Below are 16,420 nucleotides of genomic sequence, written 5' to 3' on the forward strand. Positions count from 1 at the left end.
CATATATTTAATCATCTACTTGACATTTGCATTTAAAAGTTTAACATATCCAAAGTTAACCTTCAGACATAGAATATGTGTTACTTTACTCCTAAACTTGCTTCTCTTTCAACCCTCATTTCAGGAATACATCTACCAAGTACACATTTATTAAGTCAAACTCCCGGAAATCTGTGATTCATCTCTCTGCCTCAAATACCCTTCTCTTTCCCAATTAGAACTATCTATTAGTTTCGCTGGCTGCTCTCCAAAGTACATATTTAATCTGCTTTCCATCAAGGTTGAGACACATGGTCTCTCAACAGGACTACCAAAGCGACTTCCTGACTAGTTACTTCATTTGTTTTCTAGTCCACCTCTTCAGACTGAGTCTATACAATATTAGCTAGGTCACACTTTTGATGGTCTAAATCACAGCCTATAAAGTTTTATGCAATTTACTGCCTACCTCTCCTGTACAGTTTTCTATTTTTTAAAAAATTGTAGTTCAATTCCAATATCTTTTTTATAGGTACAAGAGTTTTACAAAAGCAACAATCTCACTTTTATCTGAAAGTTTTTTGGGTTGCTATTCCTTTTTAATGGACACTCTCTCCTTACTATTTGAGCTCATCCCTTATATTTTAATTCATGGCTACATATCATTCTAGGTAAATATCACCTTGTCACAGAGTCTTCTGCTTACTATTTAAGACAAAGTGACATCTCCCTATCCCAATGCCACTTCTAACCTCATGTATTCTTTTATAAGTTTGTTGCATGTATTGATGTATTACCATATTTATGAGTTTATAATATAACTGCTATCTATACAGTGTAAGTTCTATAGATACAATATAATTTCCATGAGATCAGAGATGTGCTAGGTCTGCCAATTTATATATTATTCAAATGTAGAACATAGTTGAGGACATAATCCTCTATCATTAAAATTTTGTTAACTCTATAGTGGATGAATATTTTAATAGGATATCTGAATTTTACAAAAAACCATTAAAGCCTAAAATAAATTATTCCAGGGCTTAGTTTAAAAATTAACCGCATATAAACATTATGATTAAATAATATGCTAAATAACAACTTACTGGAATTTCGAATTCCAGCCAGGGTAGATAGAGTAGCAGAACATAAAGTTGTCCTATCTTAAATAATTAAATAAAGAAACATATTAACATGATGATTTTTCAGATACTGAGATACTCAGTATAGGATGGTGATACTTTGCAGAAGAAAGCCTACATAAGATGAATTGTAAGATTGTGGTACTTACTGCTTGGAGAGTGTTCATGCCACAGAGTAGGCTAGTTGCAAACACTTTCCCAGTTGGGAAGACAAAGTTAAGCCTTTTGAGAAGCCTGAGTTGCTAGAATTTTCAGAACAGATTACTGAAGTGGAGAGAGATGAACAGAGAGGTCTAAATGTCTGCAGATTGTTTCTCTAAAGTTTTCATTTTAATGCCAATCAGCATATTAGGGTGAGGAGATTGCCGAAAATTATGTTAAAATATATTGTACAAGATATTAAAAATATCTAGTTGAAGTGAAAATAAATCTTGTGATATACAGGATATAAAAATATGACATATTATATACATGCAACAACCTTACATAAAGAATCTAAACATTATGTAAGGTAAACATGTACTAATAAAAAATAGTACTCACAAGTACATTTCCTTAGAAAAAATTAGTCCTGAACTAATGGCTACTCTGGTTCCAAGAAACAAAGCAAAAAGGAAATCCTTGAAGTAATCAAACTTTTAAAAAATAATTTGTTTGGTTTCCTAGAATAAACTCTAACTGTCACTGATAAAAATAGGAACTAAAAAGTAAACAGCATATTTGTTATCCAATACACCTTTTTATTTTATTGGAAAAACAGGAAAGTAAACCTCTTAAAGAAGAGAGGAAAATAGAGAAATGACAAAAATGACAGAATTTGTAAGAAAAGAAAAGGCAAAAAATAGTTTTTATATACGCTATTCTTAAGATACAGAAAAACATGAGCACATTAAGGATAGTCATGGAAGATTATTGAAATTGCTGAAATTAAAAATATAGTATATGATATAAAAAAGACACGGAGTGAGAAGGCACAAGAGTAGACACAGAAGAATAGATGAGCAAACTTGAAAAATCAGTTAAGCTATCCAAGGTGAACCAAACGGCATTTAAAACAATGAACAGTATCACTGAAAAACAGTTTAAAATGTATTCCAATTATGGAATCCCCAAAGTAAAGGAGGAATGATGATGAATATTTTAAAACATAATGACTAAATTTTCTTCAAATGATAAAAACTATAAATCACAAATTCAACAGGCCCACGTAGTTGCTGCCACCCAAAAATTAAAATATTTCAAGAAGACACGTCTTAATCAAATTATCTAAAATGCAGTGATGAAGGTGATTTTAAAAAATAGCCAAGTAAAATCTGCATTTTATATGGGAAAATGAAGAAAAGAATGCAAATCATGTCACTGATACCATACTCTTAAAGTAAAGACAAAAACTAGAATTCCATATCACACAAGAATGTCTTTCAAGAAGATTAAAGAATAGAAAGGCAGTTTTTTTATATACAAAGGATAAAATAGTGTCACTAATACTGCAAAAAATATTAAAGAAAACTCTTTGGGAAGATGAAAACTCGGTTTATGCAAGGAATGAAGATAATAAAAATATTTGTAATTTTAAAAATATATGATTTTCTTATTTTAAAATTTATTTAAAACATAATTAAAATTTAAATACCAAAATGAACTGGAACTTATAAGTAGAAGCAAAATAGTTTGTAAAATTAATATAAAGACTAAAGAGAAATAAGAAGTATAATGTGATAAGATTTTACATTATTGTGAAGTGAGACAAAATTAGTTGAAGCTGGGTAATGATAAATTAAATACATACATTTTTCAGATGAAAAGAAAATACTAAAACACAATCAAATTAATTAAAGTTAATTAGCCAAGGCTCAGATTTTAGCTCAGCGGTGTAGCAGCCTCCCTTGTAAGCCCAAGGACCCGAGTTCAATCCCCTGTACGAAAATAAATAAATAAATAAATGAATAGCCAGTCATGGGATTAGAATAAAGACAAAAACATTCAATTTTAAGGATGGTTCAAAAAGAGGGAAAAGAAATAAATACAATATGAAAATAGAAAACAAATAACCAATGATTTATTTCAATATAAACATTGAATAATATTCAATATAATTTTCAACATTCCCAAATTAAAAGTCAAAGTTTGTCAATTGGATATAAAATACACTGTTATGTGAAATATTCAATAAATCATTGTCAAATATATAAATGCAAACAGATTAATATTAATGAATAGAAACAGATGCACTAAGCTAACAGTCAAAGGAGGGTAGGATTAATTATTTTATATCAAAGTGCATTATTTTTTTGTACTGGGGATAGAACTCAGGTCCTTGCGCTTGTGAAGTAGGCCACCGAATCGCTGAGCTAAATCCCCGGCCCCTCAAAGTACATTTTATAGCAAAGAATATTACTAAGGATAAAGAAAGAATTTTATAATGATAAAGATACTTTTCATCAGGATGGAATAATTTTTTAACATTTATTCTGTCTCACCCAGTGTTTCAAAGTACATGAAGTAAAATGTGTAGGGCTACAGATGTAAACAGACAATTTCCTAATTATTCATACAGATTTCAATGTCTTCTGTAAATAACCAGTAGGACAAGTGGACAGAAAACGAACAACACAGTACATCTGAATAACACTATCAACCAAAATGACCTAAAACATTTAGCAAAATAACAGCAAAATACATATTTTTTCAAGAGTACACAGAGGCTTTGGCAAGACAGACTGTACTCTGGCATAATTCTGCATACTTATAAAAAGATCCAAATACAATAAAGCATATTCTCTCATCACAATGGAAATAAATTAGAAATCACTAACAAAAATTTGGAAAACGCTAAAGTTTTTTAAAATGGAAGATAAGGACTCATAGTAACTGAGGAATAAAAAAGAAATTAAAAGGGAAATGAAATATTTTGGACTAAAAATTCCCACAAGAATGTCAGAATTTATGTTATACAGCTAAAGGAATGGTTAAAGGGAAATGTTAAATTCTTTTATTTAAAAAGTAAAACACTTAGAAGACATGGCCTTATTCTTCTAATAACCAAGAAGAGAAACACAGATTAAATATAAAGCATGTAGGCGTATTCAGTGAAAGAGCAGCAAATTACATTCAAAAAGTAGAAAATAGAGCATCAGAATAAAGAAAAACTACAGAGAACATCAATGAAGTGAAAAGCTACTTCTTTGGAAGAATCCATATGCTAACTGATGAGGAAAATAAAGGAAAAATATCAATTTTAGAAATGAAGAAAAGATTATTGTGGATTCTGCAGCTATTAAATTTGAGAATGAAGGGATTTCACAAGTAAATCTGGCCAATAAAATCTAACAATTTAAATATAATGGAAAATATTCCTGGAAAGACACAAACTGTTAACACTAAATAGCTTTATAATGATTAAAAAATAGTGTGTTGGAAAATAGTCAACTGAAAGCAACTCCACTCACAGAAAACTCTACTAATGAATTCAATGAAATATGTCAAGAAGGCAAAAAGACATAGTTTAACATAAATCCTTAAATCCTTTCAGAAAATAGAAGAGATGGGAATATTTCCCAACTTATTTTCTGAAGACAACATTACCCTAATTTTGAAAATGCAGAAAACAGTTACAGGAAAACTATAGAACTATATGTGCTCATGATCTACAATGCAAAAAACCTTAAGAAAATTTTGGCAAATTTAGTCCAGCAATGTATAAAAATAATAATATATATTGGTCAAGTAGATTCATTCCCAAAGGTTAAATTTAACACAAAATTCAACATGTTTCAGAATATTCACAGGCTATAAAAGAAAAAATGTCTGACTATCTTGATAGATATTTAAAAAGCTTAGTAACCTAGTAATCTATGTAGCAAATCTTTGATAATCTAAGAAATGCTAGAAAATTAAGGAAAGAACTTAAAATGATTATAAGATTAAAAATTAGTATATGAAAATCAATTTTATTTCCATATGCCAGCAAGAGAGCTTTTTTTAAAAAAATTGAAATAAAAACCAATGATCCATAACTGCGACAAATTTAAAATAAGGGAAAGTTGAATTAAAAAAATTTAAGACCTAAATGCTGAAAACTACAAAACATTTGTAAGTGTGATTAAAGAAGAAATAGAGATACACTATGTTTATGAATGGGAAGATTCAATATTGCCATGTTTTAAATTCCCCCAAATTGATTTCTAGATTCCAAACCAGCTCAATAAAATGACAGAATACTCTTTCTGTATACCATGAACATGAAAATATAGAAGACTCACAATATTTAAAAGTAGATACAGGCATATATGGCATATTTATTTTCTACAAAGCTTCCATGAAAATTCAAAGAAAAAGAGTATCACATTTTCATAAATGCTGATGGGACAAAATAGGAAAACAAAGTAAAATAAAATCCTTAAACAATACCTCATACTGTTTACACAAATGTTTGGTACTCAAAAGTAATCATGTACCCAAATCAACCATTAAACATCCAGAAGTAAATCTAAGAGAAATTCTAGGTGACTATGGTTTTTTAAAATATATTTCCTAATTACGGCAGCAAAACCATAAAGTTTATAGCAACATGCTTTTCATTTTGTCAAAATTAGAAACATTTCTCTTCAAACAATACTTGCTTTAGCAAAAGAAAAGTCAAGGTAAGAACTGGAGAAAATATTTGCAATACATCTATGTAACAAATGACATATCATATTAAGGACTCTCAAAACAATGTGACTCTCAATAAATGATATCAGATATTTGTTACAATATACTGTTACATGTCCCCTATAAGGGCTAGAGTTTAAAAGCCTGACTATACCAAGTATGATGAAGAAATTAGCTCTCACATACTTTTTATAGAAATAGAGTAATGTGTAACTTTGGAAAATTGTCACTTTTTTAAAAAATTAAATATACACCTATTACAGTAATCTTAAGTATTTCTTTAACCAAAAGAAATGAAAACATATATCTACAAAGAGAAATCTGAATGAAAGTAAAAAGATAAACAATATGAATAAATTCCATAAAATATAGAAAATGCAAACTAATCTATGTGAATGTAAGCAAATCTTTGGTTGCTGGAGACTGAGGACAGGTGGTAGAAGGGATTAATAATTGCATTACAAAGTAGCATCAAAAAACTTTTTGGAGTGTTGGAGCAGCTTATTTCCTTAATTGTAGTGACGGTTTTACAAATGTGTACATGTTAAATTTATGAAATTCTACACTAAACTACATGCACTGTGTTGCATGTCATTTATACCACAGTAAAAGTACTAAAAGTAGAAACTCTTGCTGGATACTTGAGATGAGTGACACTGCTCTTAAACTTTCTTTCTTTGGCTGACTAAATTCAGAGAATTTTATATACTATAGCATCCATGAAATCATTGCAAATCTCAGCAACTATTCACACTACTTGTTATTCAAATCCTTTGCTTCTTTGCCTTTTTCATCTTTATATTGCTAAGTTTAAGAATTGCAATGTTTCTTCTTTTGGAGTAATTCACATGTAGTATATTTCACAGTGGCTCTCAGAGAGTGATCCAAAGGCCACTTGTGTTTCCTGAATTTCAAGAGGTATATGGATTAAAAGCTACTTTTACTCTCTGAAGTGTACAGTGAGTAGTACATATTTGTGATACCATAACAGACTAAATGACGAGCCAGATATAAGAATCTATTCGAATTCTGTTTTTGCCAGACCTTAAGGAGATTTGAAAAAATGTAAACCAATGCTACTTTTCTTACTAGTAAGGAAAATATTGCCAGGTATGGTGGCACACATCTGTAATCCCAGCACTTGAGAGACTGAGGCAGGAGGATCACTGAGAGCTTGAAGCCAGACTGGGCTACATAGTGAGTTCAAGGTCAGCTTGAACTACATAGAGACCCTATCTCAGGGAAAAAAAGGGAAATGAAATTATTATTTGTTTTGAAAAATATTGTTTTTATTAAAATATGGGTAATAGGTTGGTTGTTGAAATTGTTGCTGTTGAAATTTATTAAGAATTGTCATTTTATTTTAATTTATAATTCAATACATCTTAATTGCTATGAAATGTACATAAGCAAAAAATCCTTTGGATCTTTGCCCCTAAATAACTATCAGAAATAAAAAGGGACCTGAGACTAAAGAGTGTAGAACAACAGATATACATGATCCTGGACACATAGGATACACTTAATAAAAGCCAATTTTTCTTCATATCTCCATTGAGTATTGGAAAAAGATTTTTTTCATGTGTTCCATGTATCTGCAGAGTCAGAGGAAAGGTATAGAAGAGACAAAGAATTCTAGATATGGGATGTGAGAATTTAAAGGAGAACATGGTACTTTTCCATCTTGTTTGTGTTTCTATCTCTGCTGATATATAGGTGGCTTACATAAGCTTTTCTCCCTAAATCTGTCATTCCTAGAACCTTGAGTTTCCCATGTGCTACCACCAATTGTATAGAACCTATGCCCCTAAATATTTCTAATTGGGCAGTAATTATGAATAAGGGTGCTGGAATAAACATATATGAGTAGTTAATTTCAATCATGTCCTCTTAATTGCTATATAAACTGAAGCTGGTTAACTCAACACTTCTGAGAGTTCATGTGTATATCTAGGTGGTAATAGTGGTTAAAGTCTGGCTTCTGAAGTCACGTTGCCTGGTTTAAATCTGAGATCTGCCACTCGTGATATAACTTTAGTAGATGCTACTTAACCTATTTGTTCCTTGGATTCTTCATCTCTAAAAGATGAGGATAACATCAGTCTACTATTTTTTAAAAATTGAGTTTATTGGTACATTTTAGGTATACAGTACAGTTACATTCATTATTGGGATGTTGTACCTTTACATGACAGGTCTTGGTTCTCATTATTTCCCCTCTTAGCCTTCCTGTATTGTTGTGAGATTTAAATATATATAGTTCTAAGAATAAAGTCTTAGAATCTTAGGATGTTAGAACAAAACCTGACAGAAAGTATTTTGAATGTTTTCTATATTACCATTACTCCATCTCAAGTTTTTGACCCACTGATGAAGATAATAATAATCCCTACTTCATCTGGAGATTGTTATAAGCATTTCACACAAAAACATTTAACACGCTTACCAGAGTATCAGGCACAAAATAAACTAGCATGTTAGCTTGATAACATGTTAGGTATTACTGTCACTGATTGGTGGCTAGTTAAAAGACTATAAGATAATTGATCTCTGATGTTAATCTAATGGAAGAAGTCCTCTTGGTTAAATCATTAAATTGATAATTGTCATGCTAGAAAGTGCCCAAAATTCATTCCATCTAGTTCAGAAATTCCCAATTTGGCATTAAATTTGAATTGTCCTGGCTCAGCTCAAAGTTCTCTTGTATCATACTTTCTGTGGTTGACATTTTTGTATCTGTATGTCCAAAAATCCCTATGAATTCCGATTCATATATTTTTTCATGGTATTGGGGATTCAACCTAGGGCTTTCATCCTAATCTACAATCTAGATCTTTTTTATTTTTACTTTTTGAGATAGAGTCTTGTTGTGTCGATAAGTTTCCCAAACTGGGCTACAAATTGTGATCCTCCTGCCTCAGCCTCACAGAGTGCTGGTGTGGTGCTATGCCTATTCCTGCTGGTATTTCTTCTGTGCAGCTGAGTCTTGGAATAACTGAGACAGCTAATACCTTTATGTTATATCTGGGGAAAGAGAAATTTACAGGGTAAAGAAGTTGGTGAATTATCTCAGAGAAGAGTCAAACTTTCAACCAAACTTAACTTGTCAAATATTTAAGCAGAAGTATGAAAAAGGTTCATGCTAGGGTTTTCTACAAATGAATAAGGGCTAAGAAAGCTATAAAGAGAAAAAAGCTAAAAGAGGGTTAACTTTATATAAACCTCCAGATATTTTTGCTACTGTAGAGATCATCATTGCAGATAAGATTAAGAAGCAAAAGTTCTTTGTCCTAATGTAATTTCTTTTTTTTTGGTACCAGGGTTTGAACTTGGGTCCCTGCTCTTGCAAGGCAGGCCACCGAACTGCTGAGCTAAATCCCCAGCCCTGTCCTAATGTAATTTCTGAGTCCCCATTTACTAAAACAATTTTTCTTCCATGTTTTGGTGATCAAGGCAAAACTTTCCAACAAAGTCATAATACTGCAAAATATTAGCACCTTAGTTAGACAGATCTATAAGAAGAAAGAAATAGCCAGGTAATACTTCTCTACAGAGAAGATATCAACCAGAACCTTCAAATTAAGTCCTCACTATTAGACACATTAGGCTCAGAAAAAAAATAAGTATTTTAGGGTAGCTATATCTTTTCCTATCTATTCTTTAAAATAAGAGTAATAATTTCATAATTTATAAATAATTGTATAAATATTACCTCATTTGATTATGTAGTTACCTTGCTTCATAGGGGAGGATATTAAGGCTTGAGGGCAAAGTGATTTATCATTAACTACATGTGCTATTCGGTAGAGTCAAAACATTAATTGGGATAATGTAACAGAAAGCTAAAATTTGACTCCAAATCTTGTGCTCTTTCCAGAACACTAAAGCTGTGATACTATTTGAATTCTACAGTATTACTTTTTGAGACTGTTTTACAGGTCATTTCTAGTAAGTTTGGTAAACAGAAATGTGTGAATCTATCAATGCCTCAATAACTACAATAGTCATAGGATTTAGACACTTGTTTCTAGTGAGTGGGTGATATTTTGGGGCCATGTCCTTTTGGAATCATCCAAAATGGTGCATATAGTTTTTTCCACCTACAGCTCTCCTCTTTGGGCTTCTGTATATGTCCTGCTCTGAGAGGTTTCTTGGTTTGTAGCTTTATTTTCTCAGATCCTAGTTCCTTAACTTCATAACATTGTAATTTGGCAGAATCCTTTTTGCTCTTTTTTACCTGTTTGTTTACTCAGATGCTATTTCTTTCCTCCACTAGAGTCCGCGAAAATAGGCTTTGTACCTATCTTGCTCACCGTTGTATCTTCAAAGCCTAGTCTACAGTTGCTACTCCTCAAAAACTCGAATGATCACATAGGTGTATGAATTCTGTTATTCAAAGATAATGGCCACCTTCTATTTTGGCAGTGCCAGCAGAGGGATGGTCTAGGCTGAGAAGTATTCTTCATGCATTCGGTAAATGACTAATATTTGCACCAGCGTGTGCTCGTGCGAGTGTGCACACACACACACACACACAGTATCTGTTTTTGGTGTGGGTTTTCTGTCACATGCCAACAGTTATACTGATCCCTCAGGCACACTGACTCATCAGTGTTTGAAATGTAATATCCTGACTAGTATCGATGAGTATTTTTTATTAACTTGTACTGCAAAAAATTGCCAAATTCAGAATTTTGCTGAGCTGTTTTACTTTCCCCTTTGCAGAAAGGGATTCACAAAGAGTTCCTTGTTGTTAATAATTCAGGATTTGTGCTTAGGAAAATCACCACATATTTTCAGAGAGCATATTTCTTTCTGAAATACAGTTTGATAACATATAATATACAGTGAAGAGCTCAAGGTATAAAAGTTTTCCAGTTTCATGATAGTTTTTTGAGTTTGCATCTATCTGTTCTTTGAGCTTCTTCCCTAAAATATTATCTAATAGGGATAGAAATGTGACATCATTAAAATCTAAAAAATATTTCATCTTTTCACTGTGCACCTCTGCTAATACCATCTAGTAGGTTAGATCTTTATCATCTAGGTTAGGGTTTTCTGATAGTGGTTACTTCCATTAAAATACATAAATATCTAAGACAGAGTAAGAGTTAAAAAAAAGTGATTGATGGAAATGATTACAGAGGTGTACGGTGAATTTGATTTAATTCACTAATTGACTCAGGGATTCATTAATAGAAGCTCAAAAGCAATAAATAAAAGTTCAAATGTATGCTTTTCAAATGGTGGCCAGAGGAGTGTCCTTCTGTACACAATTTCAAAGTCTGGGTAGTAGTAGCACTGGGAGAGTGCTTTGCATTTGAAAAATGAACATTTCAAGGAACGAGAGCATCTAACAGAGCAAAACTGAACTTGGCTTGTTCCAGGGATCTAACACAGGGCTAAAGGAGATAAGATGATAGAATATGAGACCAATTAAAAAAAAAACAGTTGAGTGTTCAAGAAAACTGGGAAGCAGTGAGATGACCAGCCACCCTAAAAGACTCAACTTAGATTATCAATCTTGGTAACAAAAAGACAACTGCTAGTAAACAAAGGGCAGGGTAAACATGTAGCATTAATGCACACAATTAGAGATAAAATACTGAGATTAAATCAGAGAGAAATTTTAGATATTAAGAAAGGAGGAATCAAGAACTTAGTAGTGGAATTTCAGTTCTTTGGTGGATGAGAGAAAGGAAAAATACTGACTACAAAATAATTCATGCATGGCAAGTTTTCTCATTAATTTTATTAGTACATTTTAGGTATACAATATAATTACATTCATTATTGGAGATTTGTACCTTTACATAATGTATCTTAGTTATTTTATTTGTTTGTTTGTTTGTTTTGTATATAGGGATCAAACTCGGCTCCTTGCACTTGCAAGGCAGGCAACAGCACCAGTGAGCTATATCCCTGGCCCTCTTAGTTCTTTTTTTTTTTTTTTTTTCTGCATTCCCCTGCCCTCCTTATTTACACAGACTTTGTTTCTACTTTTTCATTTTCTCATGTTTATTCCTTTCCCTTCTTTCCTTTACCCTACCCCTCCCACTTCCATTTCTCCTTTGCCACTTTTCTTCCTTTTTCACGTTATCTATTATATGTTTTGATCCTTATTTACACTTTCAATTTCTCACACCAGAGAGAGAATTCACTATTTACACTTCTGTTCTATTTATTTCACTTAAGAGTATGGCCTCTGTGTGCATCCATTTAGCTATAAATGTCTCTAGTTTATCCTTCTTTATGGCTGAGTAGTTCTCCCTTTTATTTAAAAAACACATTTTCTTTTTCCAGTTTCCAGTTGATGGTAATTGGGCTGTCTCCAAGTTTTAGCTATTAAAAACAGTGCTGCTATAAACATGGGTGCACATATATAGCAGTGAAATGATTCCTTTAATTCTTTGAGGAAAATACCCAGAAAGGGAATAGCTGGGTCAAATGAGACCTCTCATCCTAGATTTTGAGGTCTCTCCATAATGATTTCCACAGTAGTTGCAACAGTCTATACTCCCAATAACAGTGGAGAAGGGGTTCTTTTTCTTCTTAGACAAGGCAGCATTTTGTTATTGGTTCATTTTTTTCATACCAACCATTCATTCTGGGGTGAAGTGGAATCTTAGTGTTGTTTTCTTTGCATCTCTCAAATGACCAGTGATGTTGAACATTTTTTCATATGTTTATTGCTGTTTCTACTTCTTTGAGAAATGTCTGTTCATTTCAGATGTACATTTTGGATTGGGTCTTTAAATTGGGAGGGTGGGTCTGATTTTTTAAGTTCTTTACATGTTCTAAATAGAAGACCTTGTCTGAGGAATAGCTGCTGAAAATAACTTCCCACCTTGTGGGTTTGTCTCATAACACTGTTAGTGGTTTATCTTGTCGTGCAGAGGTATTTTAATTAGAGATCCCATTTGTTGGTTCTTTGTGCTAGTTCATGTGCAACTGAGGTTTTGTTTATGAAATCTTTTCCTACACCAATGTCTTTAAGATTTCTACCTAACCTCTCTTCCAGCCAGTTTAATATTTGTTTTAATATTTAGATTTAATCTACTTCAATTTAGTTTGTTTTAATATTTAGATCTTTAATCTATTTCAATTTAGTTTAGTGCATGGTGAGAGATATAGATCCAGATTTAATCTTTGCCAAGTTGAAACCCAGTTTTACAGAACCATTTGTTACAGAGGCTACCTTTCCACCAGTGATGATGTTTGGCTCTTTTGGCAAAAATGAGGTAGCTGAGCATGTCTCCAGTTGTTTCTGCATCTTTGAATCTGTTCCACTGATTGTCAGCTCTGTTTCTTTGCTAGTACCATGCTGTTGTAATCACAGCAGCTGTGTAGTGTGTTTTCATTGGGGATTGTGACATCCCCTACCTTGTCTTTATTGCCTAGAATTGCTTTTGCTATTCTAGGTCTCTCCTCTTATTTCAAATGATATTTTGGATTTTTTCTTCAAGGTCTGTGAAGTGTGCTGCTAGAGCTAAAGTTGGATTTGCATTGAATCTTTATAGCAGATTTGAAAGTATGGTATTTTCACTATATGGATTCTTCCAATCCAGGAGCAACGATGTCTTTCCATTTTCTGATATCTTCTTCAATCTCTTTTTTCAGCATGATATAATTTTAAAAGTAGAGGTATTTAATTTCTTTCATTAGGTTGATTCCTAGGTATTTCTTTTTTTTGGATGTTATCTTCAAAGTTGCTTCTCCAGTTCCTATCTCAGTGAATCTATTGTTTGAATACAGGAAAGCTATCAAATTTTGTGTATTTTAAATACTTTGCTGAATTTGGTTATTAAGTCTAAAAGACTTTTATTTCAATTCTTTTGGTCTCTTTATAAAGTATCATGTCATCTGCAAATAACGACAATTTAACTTCTTCATTTTCTATATTTATTCCTTTTATTTCTTTCTCTTGTCTAATTGCTGTGGCTAAAGTTTCCAAAATTATATCGAACAGAAATGGTAGTAATGGACAATCTTGTCTTGTTCCTGATTTTAGTGTAAAGGATTTCTGTTTTTGACTCTTGAGAATGATGTTGGCTGTTGTTTTTTTATAGATAGATTTATCAGATTGAGGTAGAGACTGTCTATTACAATTTTCTGTAGGGCTTTTATCATGGGTAGGTGTTGGAGTTTTTCAAATGATTTTTCTGCATCTATTGACTTCATCATATAGTTTTTGTCCTTGGCTCTATTAATATAGTGTATTACATTTATTGATTTGCATACGTTGAATCATCCCTGCATCCCTGGGATGACTCCCACTTGGTCAGGGTGTGTGATCTTCTTGATGATCTTCTAAATTCCATTTGCTAGTATCTTATTGAGGATTTTTTTCATCTATGTTCATTAGAGAAATTGGCATTTATTTCTTTTTTTAGGTTGGGTCCTTCTTTACTTTTGGAATCCAGGTGATGCTGGCTTACAGGAATGTATTTGGGAGTTTGGCTTCCCTTTCAATTTCATTGAAGAGTTTCAGTAATAGTACAAATAGTTTTTCTCTAAATGTCTTGTAGAATTCAGTAATGAAGACATAGGACCTGGGATTTTCTTCATTGGTAAGATTTTAATTATTTTTTTTCAATTTTGTTGATTGACATTGGGCTGTTTAGAATTTTTATATCTTCTTTTTTCAACTTTGGTAATTTATATGTATCTGGAAATCTATCTTTTCTGTGTTTTCCATATTATCAACATATAGGTTCTTAAAATAGGTATTGATGATCCTCTGAATTTCCGATGGGTCCAGTTTAACTTCACCCTTTTCATTCCTATTTGCATGGATTTGGGTCTTTTCTTTATTTTTTAGAATAAATTGGCTAAGGGTTTGTCAATTTTGTTTATTCTTTTTTCTTTTATTGAGTTTATTGGTACATTTTAGGTATACAGTACAATTATTTGAAAAAAATAACTTTGATTCATTGATTTTTTTCTATTTTCTCTTAATCTCCATTGCATTAATTTCTGCCCTGATCTTTATAATTTCCTCCCTTGTATGAGCTTTGGGTTTGTCCTGCTCTTCTTTTTCTAGAAGCTTGAATTTCATCATCTAGTTGTTTAATTGAGTTCACTCTGTTTTCCTAAGTGTCAACTGCTGTGAATATCCCTTTTAAGACTGCTTTCATTGTGTCCCACACATTCTTTTTTTTTCTCTTTTTGACTTTATTGATACATTTTAGGTATACAGTACAGTTACATTCATCATTGGGATCTTGTACCTTTACATGACAGGTGTTGGTTCTCATTTTTTCCCTTTGTTCCTGTCCTCCCTTAACCCCCTCATCCCCTCCATATTTACAAATACTTTATTTCCATTTTCTCATACTTTTTCCCTTATTACCTTTCCCCTACTCTACCCACTTCCCCTACACCTTTAGCCCTTTTCTTCCTATTTCACATTCTGATTTGTTGTACTGGCATTTTAATTTAATTGTAGAAAATGGCTGATTTCTTCTTTAATTTCCTATGTGACCCATTGGTTATTCAGAAGTCTGTTGTTCACTTTCCATGTATTTATGAAATTCTTGTGTTTTTTTTTTTTTTGCTATCGATCTCCAATTTTATCACACTATGGTTTGATGATATATAGGACATAATTAATTCCTGTGTACCTCCTTAAACATGTTCTAAGAGTAAGTATGTGGTCTATTTTGAAGAACAAACTATACGCAGCTGAAAACAATGTGTATTCTAATTTCATGGGGTGGAATATTCTATAAACATCTGTTAAGTCCATTTGTTCAAGAGTTTGATTGAGTTCTGTATATCATTGTTTATGTTTTGTCTGGTTGATCTATTTGTGAAAGTGGTGTATTGAGTTTCCCCACTACTATTGTATTAGTGCTTATTTGATTTATTATGTGCACTAGTATTTGTTTTATATAGATGGGTGCACTGGTATGTGGTGCATATATATTTATGATTGTCATGTCTTCCTCTTTTATTGTTCCATTTACAAGGATGTGGTGGTCTTCTTTGTCTTTCTTAATTAGTTGTGGGGTGAAATCCATTTGATCTGCCCATAGAATAGCCACTCCTGCTTTTTTTCAGATTCCTTTCTCATGGAGTATTGTTTTCTACCCTTTAGTTGAAGTATATGAGTTTCTTTGTGAATGAAGTGTGTTTCTTGTATGCAACATATTGTTGGATCTTCTCAACTGATTCTGACAGTCTAATTCTTTTGATTGGTAGATTGAGACCATTACCATTGATGGTTATAACTGATAGGTACTGACTTATCCTTGTCATGTGTGCCTTTTCTTGTTCTTGGATTCTCCCCCCTTGCATTTAATTTCTTGTCTTGCCTGATAGATTCATTTTGCTGAGCTTCCAGGGTTGTGATCCTCATTTTCTTTACCTAAGATATTGTTTACATTTTTTTTTTTTGGAGTGCTGGTTTACTATTCATGAAGTTCCTCAGGTGCTCATTGTCATGAAAGTATCTCCTTTCTCCATCAATATTGAAAGATAATTTTGCAGGGTACATCAATCTGAACTGAAGGTTATTTTCTTTTGGAGCTTGAAATAATTTACTCTAGGCTTTTCTTTTTTTTTTTTTATTGAGTTTATTGGTACATTTAGGGATACAGTACAGTTACATTCATTGTTGGGATCATGTACCTTTACATGGCAAG

This window comes from Fukomys damarensis, unplaced genomic scaffold (assembly GCF_012274545.1).
Source record: "Fukomys damarensis isolate Sample0158 unplaced genomic scaffold, DMR_v1.0_HiC HiC_scaffold_1, whole genome shotgun sequence".
Lineage (NCBI taxonomy): Eukaryota > Metazoa > Chordata > Mammalia > Rodentia > Bathyergidae > Fukomys > Fukomys damarensis.